This window comes from Cynocephalus volans, chromosome 5 (assembly GCF_027409185.1).
Source record: "Cynocephalus volans isolate mCynVol1 chromosome 5, mCynVol1.pri, whole genome shotgun sequence".
Lineage (NCBI taxonomy): Eukaryota > Metazoa > Chordata > Mammalia > Dermoptera > Cynocephalidae > Cynocephalus > Cynocephalus volans.
The window spans coordinates 51,146,966-51,160,696 of record NC_084464.1 but is presented as its reverse complement, the minus strand read 5'-3'; the positions used below and the strand labels follow the sequence as shown (position 1 = coordinate 51,160,696).

The following is a 13,731-nucleotide window of genomic DNA, read 5'->3' as shown; positions in this document are numbered from 1 at the left end:
GCGGAATGCACAGTCCCCTCCTTAGGTCCCTGCCTTGGACAGCAGTATCCAAGGAGGAGAGGCTGATCAGAGTGGTCTGTTCAGATGCCATCCCAGGAAGCTTGCCCCTAGGTAAATTACCCAAACAACAACACTCTGGTTTCCTTCTCAGTGACACACTGAGCATAGGTTCCCCCCTTGCATTTCTGTTATCCACTCACATATTCATTCATTCAACCAATAGCTAATGAGGACCTACCATGTGCTAGCCCCTGTTGCTAGGACTATGCTATGGTTTGCATGTCTGAGTCCCCTTCAAAACTCATGTGTTGAAACTTAATCTCCATTGTGGTGGTATTAAAAGGGGAGGCCTTTTGGGAAGTGATTAAGTCATGATGGCTCCACCCTCATGAATGGATAAGTGCCTTATGAAAGGGCTGGAGGGAATTTGCTTAGGCCCTTTTTGTCCTTTCCATCCCTTCCACCATGTGAGGACACAGCATTCTTCTCTGGAAGATGTAACAATAAAGCACCATCTCAGAAGCTGAGAGACCGGCTGTCACCAGATAACAGTCCTGCTGACCCCTTGATCTTGGACTTCCCAGACCCCAGAACCATGAGATATACATTTCTATTGTTTATAAATTACCCAATCTGTGATATTTTGTTATAGCAGCACACATGGACTAAGACAGGCTAAAAATGCGAAATCGAACCTGTCAGGTCCTAGAGTTCTGGAAGCTTAGAGTCTAGTGAGAGTCAGAACAGTAGTTTCCAAACACTGTGCTAAGTGTTACATGAGGGCAGGCCTGTGGGCACAGAGATGAGGGGTGGAGGCGGAGCTATAGAAATATTACAGAAATGGTGATGTTAGACCTGAGTCTGAAAGACAGCCAGGCAGTCACCAGGTGTGAACCCTCGGTAGCGGGAAGGCAGGAGGAGATGATGTGAGAGGTGGGCATGCAGGGCCTCGGGAGCTGGCATGGAGGCCAGGGCTCGGTCTTGAGGGGACCACACTCCTTGGATTCTGAAACTGGGTCTGGGATTTTCCAAATTCCCCTTTGGTCCATTAAGAGAATCTATTCTCACACCAAGGAGGTCAAGGGAAAGTATACTTCACACACACACAGAGGCCCTGAATAGCACCTCAGGCATGGGGACCCCAGGAAAAAAGTTGGGGAATATCTTCCAGTTGCTGCCTCTGAAGCCCCAACGTCCCATCCCACCAGGCAGAGGCAGTGTCAAAGAAGCCACACACACAAAGCCAAGGCTGCTATTCTCTGGGGCAGCCAAGCACCGTTCCACAAACCCAGACCCACTAATCTGACTCTGGAAAAGACCACCCCTTCTGCTCCTGCATGGCTGTACCTCCCCTCTTGGGATGTAACTCCTTGGCCTGTGGGAATGAACTCGAGGACTCCTTCCTCTGACATGACCTGCAGGGGATCCCACACAGCTGCTGGGAGGCATAGGATGTTGAGCACAGAGGGGACTATTGTTCTCAAGACCACTTTACAGACAGAAAACTGAGGCCCAAGAAGCAGGCTGCTTGCCCCAAGACCCACAGCAAACTCGTACAGAACCACGTACAGAACTGCATCCTCAAATTTGCAGCACAGAGCTCTTCTTTCCCACCGTAGAAGAGTGGCAGAAATGTCTTGGTTTGGTTCTTGGTTTCCCCTTCGTTTCTACTGAAGACAATGTACTTAGTGAAAACAACAACTACAGAAATGCAATACAGAAATAACCATTCCAAAAATCCTAGTCAAGATTCACTAGTGAATATTTCCCCTAAATATTGTGAGCCTTCCTAGGGTCCAAACTGCACTGTCTCTCTCTAATTCACAACTTCTCCTGATCTTTACCTCAAATGTTCTCTTTGAAGCTTAGATTATACTTATAAAACCCTATTTAAAAAAAAAAAAATGTAAGTTGCTTCTAACAGTCATTCTAAAAAGTTTGAATTTGCCACGTTGAAATTATAGAAACATGTGACTGCATAGTTATCATTATTTGCCTACCATTAATATGCTTTTTCACATATGATTTTTATGTATGTTTTTCTTAATTTTTGTGTGCAAATGGTCTTAACATGAAGTGAGAAAAATCATCAGCAAAAGGAAGAAGACACAACAATCACAATTCCTTGAACTTGTTGAGACAAATGAACAGATATAATGTTGATGTGTGTGTGTGGGGGGGGGGATTGGTAAAGGGACATGAAAATCAACTACAATGTATATTGAAAAATAAAAAAATAAAATAAACCAGCCTGGTGCCCAGGGATTTGGGAATTGTAAGATGACCAGGTGGCATATTGGATATGTTCTCCAGGAAAGAGGAGCTATTGGCCATACCAGCTATGAAGCCAATTACTTGAGGATTCAGTTGGAAATGCAAAAAAAGAGAAAGAGAAAGAGTTGAGACTCCCCAAAAACCCCAAGTGGCTTTTCTCCAGTTTTAGAACACTACAAAGATGTTCACCTTTTGAGAGACTTGCTTTCCCGGAATGGCCCCACTGCTCACTAATATGGCCTTACCCTGCAAGTGAAGAAGGCAGATTCCCAGAGGGTAAGGAGAAGGCTCTCAAAAGTCAAAAAATATCTGCCACTGACTGTCACAGACTTGGATTTATTACACCAGATACCAAGAGCTGGCCATACAACCACTTCCTCCCCAGACCTCTCCGCCCCATTCAAGCAGATGCCAACCATGTGTTTGTTATGTCTCCCTGCTATATCTTTTAAGGCATCCAGATTCTGAGCCCACAGGTAGAAGCTGGACCAAAATGCCTGATAGGGAAAGAGGCCAGGTTCACTGAGCCAGGAATAGCATAAGCCTTATCAATCTTTTCCAACACACCTACTCCTTCAGGACACATAAAATGTGGGCATCAGCCCCATTTCCCATTAGAAACTGAAGCCCAAATAACTTTCACCAGGCCACTTAGCACAGCAGAGCAGGACTAGGCCTCTCTCCTAGCCCATTCTGCCCAAGAGGCACCAGGACCACCACCTGTGGTATTCAGGTAGCAAACTGCAAGAGAAACCCACGGGGATGCCTGAACCCCGCTGCACACAGAGCATACATACCCAGGAAAGAATGCGTAGGCTGGACATTCAGCACAGACACTGGTGTGCAGTGGGGCCAGTCCTGCCTGTGTTCTCCCAGCCCCCGGAGCCCGGGTGCCACCTGCCGATGACACCCATGGCAGGAGTGGTGGTGGTGGGAGCCTGGTGTCTTCTCCCTGGCACCACAGAGTGTGTGGGAACAGGTGAGAGATTGGGCATGTGTGTGACTGCACAGCCAAGTTCAGCAAAGTTCTTCTCAGGCCAAGCTGGGAAATTCTACAGTAGGCTGCTTAACTATCTTCCCTCTCAGAACAAAAACTTTTTCAATTTACACCAAGGGCCTGCATGGATGAGCAGCAGCCCTGACCAGGGCTCCCCTTGGCAGGTGGCAGGTCAGCTCCACAGACGCCCCCTGAAGCCGTACCCAGGTCACCTCTCATCACTGTCCTCCGGCAGCCAGACAGTTGGGATAACCTGGCTCTGGAAAAGGAGACTGGCAGGTCCCAGGAAAGTCTCTTGTGTCTCCTCTCTCCTGTGCTCATCCAGCTGGCTTTTCCCCATGACCTTCACCCTTTCCAAAAATGCCCTGGAGGGAAGAGAAGAGTGGAAGTCTGCACCCTAAACCTTGCGTGGAGCTGGCTCTCTGATGATGTGACTACCACGGCACCTTCTCTTGCTGAGAAGGCAGCAGTGGGTCCTCTCTGGCTCCCACATTCCCCTCTTTCAGCCCCTCCTGCCTGCAGGAGCTGGAGGCCTCTCCTGCCTGCTGACATAAACTCCTCTTTTCCAAATCTACAGAACCATCTCTGCCAGGGATTTGGGGTTTGTTTTCTTAATTAACTGAAAATGCTAACATGGGAGCTCAGGAGCTGGCAGGGGCCTGGCCTTCAGTAGCTACTAGAAAAAATTCTTGCTTTGAAATCTGGATCTCTCATGCCCTGCATGGGATGTCAAAACAAACAAGGAACTCAATCTTAGGGCGCAGGGGTCAGGGCAGGCTCAGGTTGCAGGGCCAGTCACAGATTTAGCTACAGGACACTTTAGTGTCCAACAGGTGAGGAGATCCTGATTTCCCAAAACGGCACAGCTAGACCCCAAAAAGCCCCCTGCTGTGGCACAGGCTCCAGGGGAAAAGGGGAGAGGTCCTTGGAGTTTATTCCAACAGTATCTCCTGAGTGCCTACTGCCTGGCAGGCACAGAGCTGGGGGTGGGAGAGGCAGCAGAGATAGCCAAGTCCTATGGGCTTCTGCCCTTGAGGAGATAAAGTTAGGAACAAATTACTAAAGTGTAGCATAAAAGGATCACTCGCGAAGCATGTACAAAGTGACACGGTCGTAGAGGAGAGGAGGAACTTACTGCATTGGTGACAGTTAAGGGGTGGAGGACAATGGCAGGACATAAAGAGTGAACATTTGACTGCAGCAAGGAGTCAAACTCATATGAGTAGACGGGACGCCTGAGTGGGGGGAGGAAGGGCATCCCAGGTGGTGGGGACTGCACAGGCAGAGGCAGAGAGGCAGGAAAGAAGAGTGTGGTCTGGGAATGCAAGCAGTGCAGTGTGGCTGGAGAGTGGTGCGGACGGGGGCACGAGAAGGACTCAGGGCGCAAGATGTGTTGCAAGTGTGGAAGGGGGTGGCCCCTCATGCTCAGCAGTCTAGCAGGCTGAGTTTTTCAGCAGTTGCTGACTCTATCAGGGTCAGGGGTTGGCAAACTATAGCCCATAAACCAAATCTGGCCCATCGCCTGTTTTTGTAAATGTAGTTTCTTTGGAACACAGCCAGGCCCATTCATTTATGTATCATCTACGGCTACTTTGGTGCTGCAATGTCAGAGCTGAGTGGTTGAGACAGAGAGCCTATGGCCCCAAGAGCTAGAATATTTACTATCAGGATCTTTGCAGAGAATAACTGATGATCCTAATGTAGAAGGACCAGGGCACGGCGGAGTCTAGAGAAAGGAAGACCAGGATGATTGCCCAGGATCCTGCTGAAGGATGGTTACCAGGGAGTGAAGATACATTGGAGCATCATGCAAGCGTAGGTGTGACCACAAGCCACCTCATGGCAACCTGAAACCTCAGCAGGAGGAGGATGAAAAGGCAGTGGAGGAGGAAGAGGAGGTAGAGTCTGAGCCTCTTGTCTCCAGCCTCCTACCTTGGTGGGATATCCAATCCAGACAGGGTGCCAGTTGACCTGCCCTGATAAGGGCCAAGGGGCCAGGCCAGCTGAGGGTGGCAGGGCCTGCGCCACATCCATGGTTCCCTACAGGAAGATCATGCCACGGCCTTCTCACCTAAAAGCTGGGCCCTGGGAGATGTCAGAAGTTCTAAGTGACTGGAGAAAACCCTCTTTGGGAGGAAGTCACACAGCATTCCGGGGAGGCCCCCGATCCCTCTTCCCAGCCTCAGCACAAGCTTTCCCATCTGCGAAGGCCTGGAGAGGAGTAGCCATTGGCTGGAGGTCAGAGGTGCTATATCAGAAGCAGGGCACCCAGCTCCAAATTCTGGACCCTTTGTCTCTCCTGACTTGCCCATTCCTCTCTGAGTCATCTGCCTAGGTCCATCCTGAGCCTGAAGATTCAGACCCCCACACTGCTTTGCCCCAACTGAGTCCAGCTCACTATGCCCTGAGGAGAGGGGGATGTGGTCCTTGTCCTCTTGGGACACCCTCACTGCACTTCTCCCTTCTTGCAGTAGAATCAGTGTCGTCTTCCTTAATCTTTGGCACTTTGGGCCTTCCAAGCATACTATGTAGAACCCAATTGAAAAAAACAAAACATTAAAAGTTAAACACTATCATTTTAGGAAACCACTTGGTGCCAACTTCCTCAGAAACACAAACTTAGGAACTAAAATCTCATACCAGGAGGAGGGTATAGGGTGATCATTTAGATGATTCAGCATGAATGCATTCAATTTTTAGATTATTATTAAAATGAAAACAAAATAAAACATTTTTCAAAGAAAAGAACATTCTCAAGCAGAGTTCTCAGACCTTGGAGAAAACATTCATGCACTGCCCCTTAGGGTCTCTGGGCCTCAGTATGAAAGACTCTGGATGAGGGTGAGGACTCAGGCTGTGGAATTAGGCTGGCCTGGGCTTTTCCCAGTCTTAGTCCCTGCTGTGTCTTCAGTGCCCACCACAATAGCTGGCACATAATAGGCCATCAGTTCAACTTTGTTGAACAAACCAATGAATGAATGATTGCATGAATGAAAAGGTTCAAGTCCTGACTCTGCAATTTACCAGCACCATGTCCTTAGGCAAAGTCCTTAATCTTTGAGCCCTAGTTTCTTCATCTATAAAATCTACAAAATTTTGCATGACTCCAGGAATTACTGCAAGAATTAAATGAGATGGTACACCCTTGGCACAGTGATTGGTGCATTCAAGGTACAGAATAAATGGTAAGTTATTTGTTACCATTGTTATTTTTCAAAGACAGCTTTAATACCATATCCAAAACATCTTTCCAGATCTTCACCCTCCCAGTTCCATCATGGCATTTTCTGTTTCGGTAAATCCCTAGCACAAAGCCTGGCACGAGAAAAAGCACAGAGAACATCTGTCGGAGCAGATTCAGCAGAGAGCCTCTGAGTCGGAAACGCTGGCCTCGGGTAAGTGCCTGAGGCTAAGGCTGCTACTATGTCCTACTTCCTCCGTGGAAGCCCACCCCTTTGGCACAGACCCCAGCCTTCTTAACTGTACCTGGGCATTCAAGGCCAGGAGCTCACCTGTGTCCGTGCCCCAGGAAATGGGGCCTGGAGCCCATTTGCTCCGCAGAGGGTGGGGGTGCTGGCTCAGCCCCATCCTCTGCTGCACAGACCTCTCCCCCCACTCCTTCTCAGGCCAGCTCCAGGCAGCATAAGCCTCCCCCGAGGCAGCGTTCCCAGGCTTCAGCAACAACAGGCCCTCCATTCTTCCCTGACCTTGGCAGACCTGCCTCCTCCCACTACAACACTGCCCGCTGCTACTCCTGGGCAGCTGCCCCCTGTCCAAGGGGACAACGCAGACCTCTTTGGGGCCTGGGGAACAAGCTTAGAGACAGGTCTGTCCGCTAACCCAAGGAGGAAAAGGAGTTGGCCTGAGTCCCCTGCTGAGACAAACTCACTGGGTCACTTACTTCACCCTCAGGCTGCAAATGTCATTCAGCCTCGGGCATCTTCGAAAACAGCCCTCACTGACCACACTTTGCTTTCTCCAAATGAGGGAGAAATGTGACATCTGCCTCTCCCTGATCTTCACCCCTTGGGCCAGGCTCTAGCCATATCCAGTTGTCAACCCTCAGCTCCCTGCCTCAAGGGTGACAACCACTGGGAGGAGGGTCAGGGCTATCCCCACATCCAAGGCCCACTGCTCATGGGGGATCCGAGCTTCCACCTGTTTCCTCCTTCTCACATTTGCCACCAGATCCCATTGGCAAGAAACACCAGAACTCAACCCAAAATCTGCACTACACAATCCAGGAAGGAGGATGTAATGTGGATTTCTTTCACTTACCAAGTTTATCCAGCTATTTTCCGACTTTATTTTTAGGGATCCTGAGCTCAGTACTCAAGAATGATCCTCTTACGTCTCAGGGCCAGAGTTGGGCGATGGGAACCCAGGGCCACAGTAGGGGGCTGTGGACAGGGAGTCCTGTTGTGAGCATGGATTCCTGGGGTTGTGCACTTGATTCAAAGCAGCCCCCCTCCTCTGGAGGCTCCAGCACTCAAATCCAGCCCAGGAGGGTCCCAGCTGTAGCCCAGCACGGCACCCAGCAAGGGAGGCAGGGCCTGCTGTGGAGCAGCACATTGTGCGGCTATCTTTCTTAAAGGGACAGCCTGCCCCGAGAGCCCAAGGAGGACAGAAACACTAGAAAGGAAGGACTGAGGGAAGATGAGCCAGCATTCTCCAGGGGAAAGCTCTGAACCAGCCCCAGGACCCTGGCTAGGCACTAGCCTAATCATGAGGACTGACGAGCTTGTCCACTCTTCTGACATGTGGGACACTGAGGCATAATGACACTTCTCCAGGGGAAAGTTCTTCTACAGCTCCTACTGCAGGGCTGGACTTACCCAGAGGGCAGTACAGTTACTGATAGCAAATATTAACAAAGAACTTTCCTAACTGCTTCACAGGAAGAAACTTATTTAGTCCCCATAGGAACTTTAGGAGGTAGGTCCTGTTATTACCATTATTGTTGTTATTCCCATTTTACAGATGAGGAAACTAAGGCCTAGAGAGAATAAATTGCCAGGTCTCACAGGTAATGAGTGGAAAAATTAGGATTTGAACAAAAGTGATTCTACTAGAGCTCAGCCACATAGCTTGCCCTGGAAGAGCCGGGGAAACCTCACTATATCGATCAGCAAGTGCAGATGGAATACCTACCAGGGTCAGGCATTGAAGACAAGGTATCTTCCCTCAAAACACTACCTGGAAGGAGATATGCCCCCAAATCCGACAACAACCTTGTCTGGAGTTTGGAATTACTTGTGCTTTTTTTTTTTTCCCCTCATCTTGACATTTTTCTGTATTTTCTACACTCTAAAATAAGCAGTTATTCTTTATAAAGAGGGGAAAAAAATAAAGATGCTACCTTCTGTCTTCCACTCAAATATTTTAAACAACCAAGACTTCATACAGCAAGAAGATATATGTATTCTACACGGAAGTTCTACATGGAAGGCAAAGGAGAGCAGCAAAAGTAAATGGTCAGTGCACCAATATTACAATTAAATCTATAAATGTTCAGTTTTGCTTATTAAGTTTTGCAGGTTTTAATATAAAATTAAAGCAATAGCTTTTTCTTTCAGCCAAAACTGAAATAAAAGTTTTTTGTTGTTGTGGGGTTTTTCTGTTTTTTTTTTTTTAATCTGGCAATTAAACAATTCAGTGAAGCCCAAATTTCTCATGTTATTCAAGACCCTTCATAATTTGATCACCACCTCCCTCTGCAGCTTCCCCCAGCTCTGTCCCAGCCACCCCACCCAGCAGCCAGGCCGGATTCCCAGAGGTTTCTTCTATCGGCCTGGCTAAGCATTCTGTCATTGCTCAGGCAGGTACTTCTGCCTAGATGGCCTTTCCCTCCTCCTGTAAAGTGTGTGAAAACTTTCAAGGCTTGACTTAATTGTCACTGCTACTATGGAACCTTCTACTCCCACAAATGCAATTGATCACTCTGTTCTCTGAGCCCCCACAAGCTTTGCTCATTGCTAAGGAATGAAGGTTTGTGTCCCCTCAAAGTTCATATGTTGAAACCTAATCCCCAATGTGATGGTATTTGGAGGTGGGGCCTTTGGGAGGTAGTTAGGTCATGAGGGTGAAGCTCTCCCGAATGGGATCTGTGCCCTTATAAAAAGGTCCCAGAGAGCTACCTTGCCTCTTCTGCCACAGGAGGGTACAGTGAGAAGTTGGCTGTCTATGAATCAGAAAATAGGCCCTCACCAGATATTAAATCTGCCAGCGCCTTGATCTCGGACTTCCCAGGCTCCAGAACTGTGAGAAATAAATGTTAACCGAGCAGCCCAGTCTGCGGTCAGCCCAGACTGACTAAGACACCATCCAGATCATATATTAGAGCTGACATCACACTGTATTCTAATTAATTTAGTTTCTTTGTTCACTTTTCTATCCCCAGCACCTAGCACCAAAAATACTTGTGGAGGAGGGCGGCACATGACGATAATGATTATTATTGTTTCAGGTCATGTGTAGCTTTCCAGGCACTTCTTCATAAGTAATCTCCTTTGAACTTCATAACGACTAGCCAGGGTATTAGAAGTGGGTATTAGAAGTGTCAAATGTTACAACTAAAAGAGGTAAATAGTGTTTGAAGTCCTTGTAACTCTGCCCTTCAGAGGTTAGGTTGGCCCAGATGGCCTTGAAGGGTTGGCCAGGCTCCCGACCCTGTTTTCAGCTAGAAAAGCCTGTTCCCATCTCCTGCCCCTGCCCTGCATGCCTCCCATCTCCCCCTCCAGCCAAGCCAAGGGCCAGCAGGCACAGAGGCGATGCTTCCCAGCTGCCTTGTAGCACGCACTCTCTCTGGCCAGTTAATGCAACACAGCCAGCGTGCTAATGAAGCCACAGTTGCAAGTTAGAACCCAGAACGGTCTTTCTAGTTTCATGGAAGAAAACCCTGTCACGCCGCCCTTGCTGCCAGTCCACAACCCCTGGCATGGGGTCACTGGGAGAGGGTGCGGACCAAAGGTTCACAGAATGTCAGACCCGGAAGAAACCTAGCGATCACATCACTCAAACACCAACCTACTCCACCCCACGCCCCGCCCTCTAGACAACCAAGAAAACTAAGGCACAGACTAGGGAGAGACTTGTCAGAAACAGAGTGAGATGGTGGAAAAATGACAGCTGGCTCCTTGGCCCCTTCGAATGAGTCTGATCCAAGCAAGAAAACGGCAGCTTAAGGGGTTTGTAGTAAAAGGAAGTCCCCAAAGCCAAATTAATTAGCAAGGCATTCTTCAAGCATACAACATGCAAATGATTCTTGAATGTAACATCACACACAGCAAACACATTATAAATAAAACAATTTAAAAAAAAAAAAAACAGACAGAGGTGTTCAGTAACAGTATTCAAATTTACTCACCCTGGAGAACGAGCCACGTCATAATCCACCTTGCATGACCTCTCCTGTGAACAAAGGTGGAAGGTGGTTCCAAGTCTATAAGACTCTTTCTGCATTGACTTAGCAGAGTGCATTGAATGGGAATATCAGAGATCGATACTTTCTTTCACCCTCAGATAAAGTTATTTACAGCTGTGTTAGTTACTGGTGCTTATTCAAATACTATTGGTCCCCACCTCCCACCACAGGTACATAGCAGATTGTACTTCCTGGCCACTTGTATTTGCGTGGGGCCACATTAACTAGTTCTGGCCCAAAAGCTAAGAATAGAAGTTGAGTGTAGTGATGGTTAACTTTATGTGTCAACTTGGCTAGGCCATGGGACCAGATATTTGGTCAAACACCAGTCTTGATGTTCTTCTGAAGGTATTTGTTTAGACAAGATTAACATTTAAATCAGTAGACTTTGAATAAAGCAGATTACCCTCCATAATGTGGATAGGACTTATCCAATCAGTTGAAGGTCTTTAGAGAAAAAGTCTGAGGTCCTCAAGAAAGAGGGATCTCTGTTCCCAGACTACTTTTGGTCTTGAGCTGCAAGATGGACACTTTCCTGATTCTCCAGCCTGCTGGCCTGCCCTGCAGATTTTAGACTTGACAGCCCCTAAAATCATGTAAGTCGAATAAGTCTAGATAGACAGACAGACAGAGAGAAAAAGAGAGGTTTTATTAGTTCTGTTTCTCTGGAGAACCCTGACTACCACAGTATCATTAGTGGTCTAGAGCTTTTAATTGGCAGGACCAGACTCTTTTCCTCTGCCACAGCACTTGTCAACACTGAAGATGGTGCCTGCTCTGCCAGCCTGCATTCCTGAGTGACTATACTGAGCAGAGCCCCTTCCATTGACCCACTGCAGACAGGTCGCAACGGCAAGAAATAAACCTCTGTTGCTCTAAGTCACTGAAATTCAGGGATTGTGGGTTACCAAGCATCATCTAACTTATAACAAATGAAGCACTAACTGTTCATCTTAGGTTTGAGATGCTACTGCATGAGGAGAGAAAGCCAGAAAAGTAATGGAACCATAAAAGGATTTTGATCCTGGCTTTGCACTGAGTGTCACAGACACACGCTCTTCCCCCAGCTGCACAGCTCCCCCGTTGTCTATCTTGGGATCCTGGGAGTCTTAACCCAGAATCCAACCTCAGTTGCGTAAATGCATCAAAGGTACAATCTCACTGGTGAAACTTCCCCAGAAAATGTTCAGAGTTCCGCTGTGGAATTTGACCTGGGCCTAGAATGGGAAGATCTCCAAAAAACAAAAGTTTCCACTATGGCAACAAGAATGTTAAACATGATTTAAAAAAAAAAAAATTCTCAGAGAAATGAGACGATGAGTATTTATAAGCCAAAAACCAAAGGCCATTCCTCAGTTCCTTTGAGGTTTCCTGCTGCAAGGGGAGGGTCAAGAGGACTAGAAAGGGTACTGGAAACAGAGCCGGATGTCCTTGGTGCTAACGCAGATGGGTTAAGTGTGGCGCCTTTGAGGAAATGCAGTTACAAACTGGTGATGATGTCCTAGAAATCAAGGGTGACCCAGAGGCTGCTGAGACTTTGTATCTTTCTTCTCACTGGATAAACCCAGTCCCCTGACCTTAAGTACACTACAGAGATAAACTCTGTGGCAGAATAAAATGTAATAGACTTAAACTATTACAAAAAGAATTTAGCTTAGACCAGTGGCTTTCGACTGGGGGTAGTTCCCCATCCTGCCCCAGACCCCCAGGGGGCATTTCGCAATGTCTGGAGATGTTTTTAGTTGTCATGAGCAGAGAATGCTATTGTCATCTACTGAGTAGAGGCTAAGCATGCTACTAAGCATCCGATAGTATGCAGGACAGCCTCCTACAACAAAGTATTATCTGGCCTAATACCAAGGTTAAGAAACCCTGGTTAAGACTAAATCCCTAGTTATGAGGGTATAAAGGTTTAAACAAAGAGCAGGAAGAACATTTGCAGAACGATCTACTCCAGTGGAAAAAATAGATAGCTATACACATAAATATTCACAAAACTGACTATATTACTGAAGCATTCTGAGAGGCAGCACAGGTCATATCAGCAGGGAAATAAATCTCATTGCTACTCCCTTCTCTTTATGAGGGAGGAACCCAGCATGAGAATCAGAGTCGAAGGTCCACTATTTAGAAGTTGTTTCTCGCTTTGCAAAGTGAAGAAAAGAGCAAAGTTGAGGAATGGAGCCGGAGAATAAAGACAGCTGATATAAAGATAGCTGATTATAGCTCAGCATAGTAAGAGGGGGTTGTCCGAGGTGCTGCTGAGCACCAAGGAGGAGAGGAGGAAGACCAAGTGACATGGCTTTTGGCCAAGCAATCTCCTTTTGCTCGTCCCCACAAGCAGAGAGCAGTGTTTCTCAAATTGTGGGACCTCAGACCAGCAGCATCAGCATCACCTAGGAACTTGTTAGAAATGCAGGTTCTTGGGCCCCACCTCAGACTCCTGAATCAAACTCCAGGGGTGCAGCCCAGCATTTAATTTCAAATTATTTACATTATTGTAATATAAACAACCTCAGTCTCCCCAAACAACCTTAAAGTTTACCATGTTCACAAAAACCTTGTGTAAATTGTGTGTGTGTGTGTGTGTGTGTGTGTGTGTAAGTCAGGGTATGAGGGCTAAATTTCCACATCCGGATCAAAAGAGAGCAAAAGAGAGTTGCTTTGCATGCAGCCAATAATATTTAACATTTACTGCAAGCTTACCATGTGCCTGGCACTGTTCAAGTACTGTCCTTACCATGCACAGTCTCCTTGCATGTTCACAGTTGCCCTATGGGGGACACCATTGTTACCCCATATTAGGGAAGAGGTCTGAGGTGGAGGGAATTTAAGCCACTCATTCAGGAATACCCACACAATGAGTGCGCCCTAGAGGCAGAACTGAAATGCAAGTGGTCTGGCTCCAGAGTCCATGTTTTTAACTTTTGGACCACCCTGCTTGTGACCAAAGGGTAATTAATAATCTTTATTAAGTGGATGGAAATAGGAACTCAGAACTGGAGGTGACATGAAAAATATGAGTATAAGCCACTAT

At 47.3% G+C, this 13,731-nt stretch overlaps 1 protein-coding gene across 2 annotated transcripts in view; it reads right to left on the bottom strand.

The window, feature by feature from the left end:
- The window catches only part of DAAM2 (dishevelled associated activator of morphogenesis 2), a 109,162-nt gene that overhangs the window by 72,040 nt on the left and 23,391 nt on the right, over positions 1-13,731 (bottom strand). Inside the window, exon 1 of one of the 2 annotated variants that reach the window (XM_063098394.1) lies at positions 10,638-10,681. The exons of the other annotated variant lie outside the window; for it this stretch is intronic. The gene's annotated coding sequence lies outside the window, so the exon portion shown is untranslated. Of the gene's footprint in view, positions 1-10,637; positions 10,682-13,731 lie in introns of those variants that run through there. 2 annotated transcript variants of the gene reach the window in all.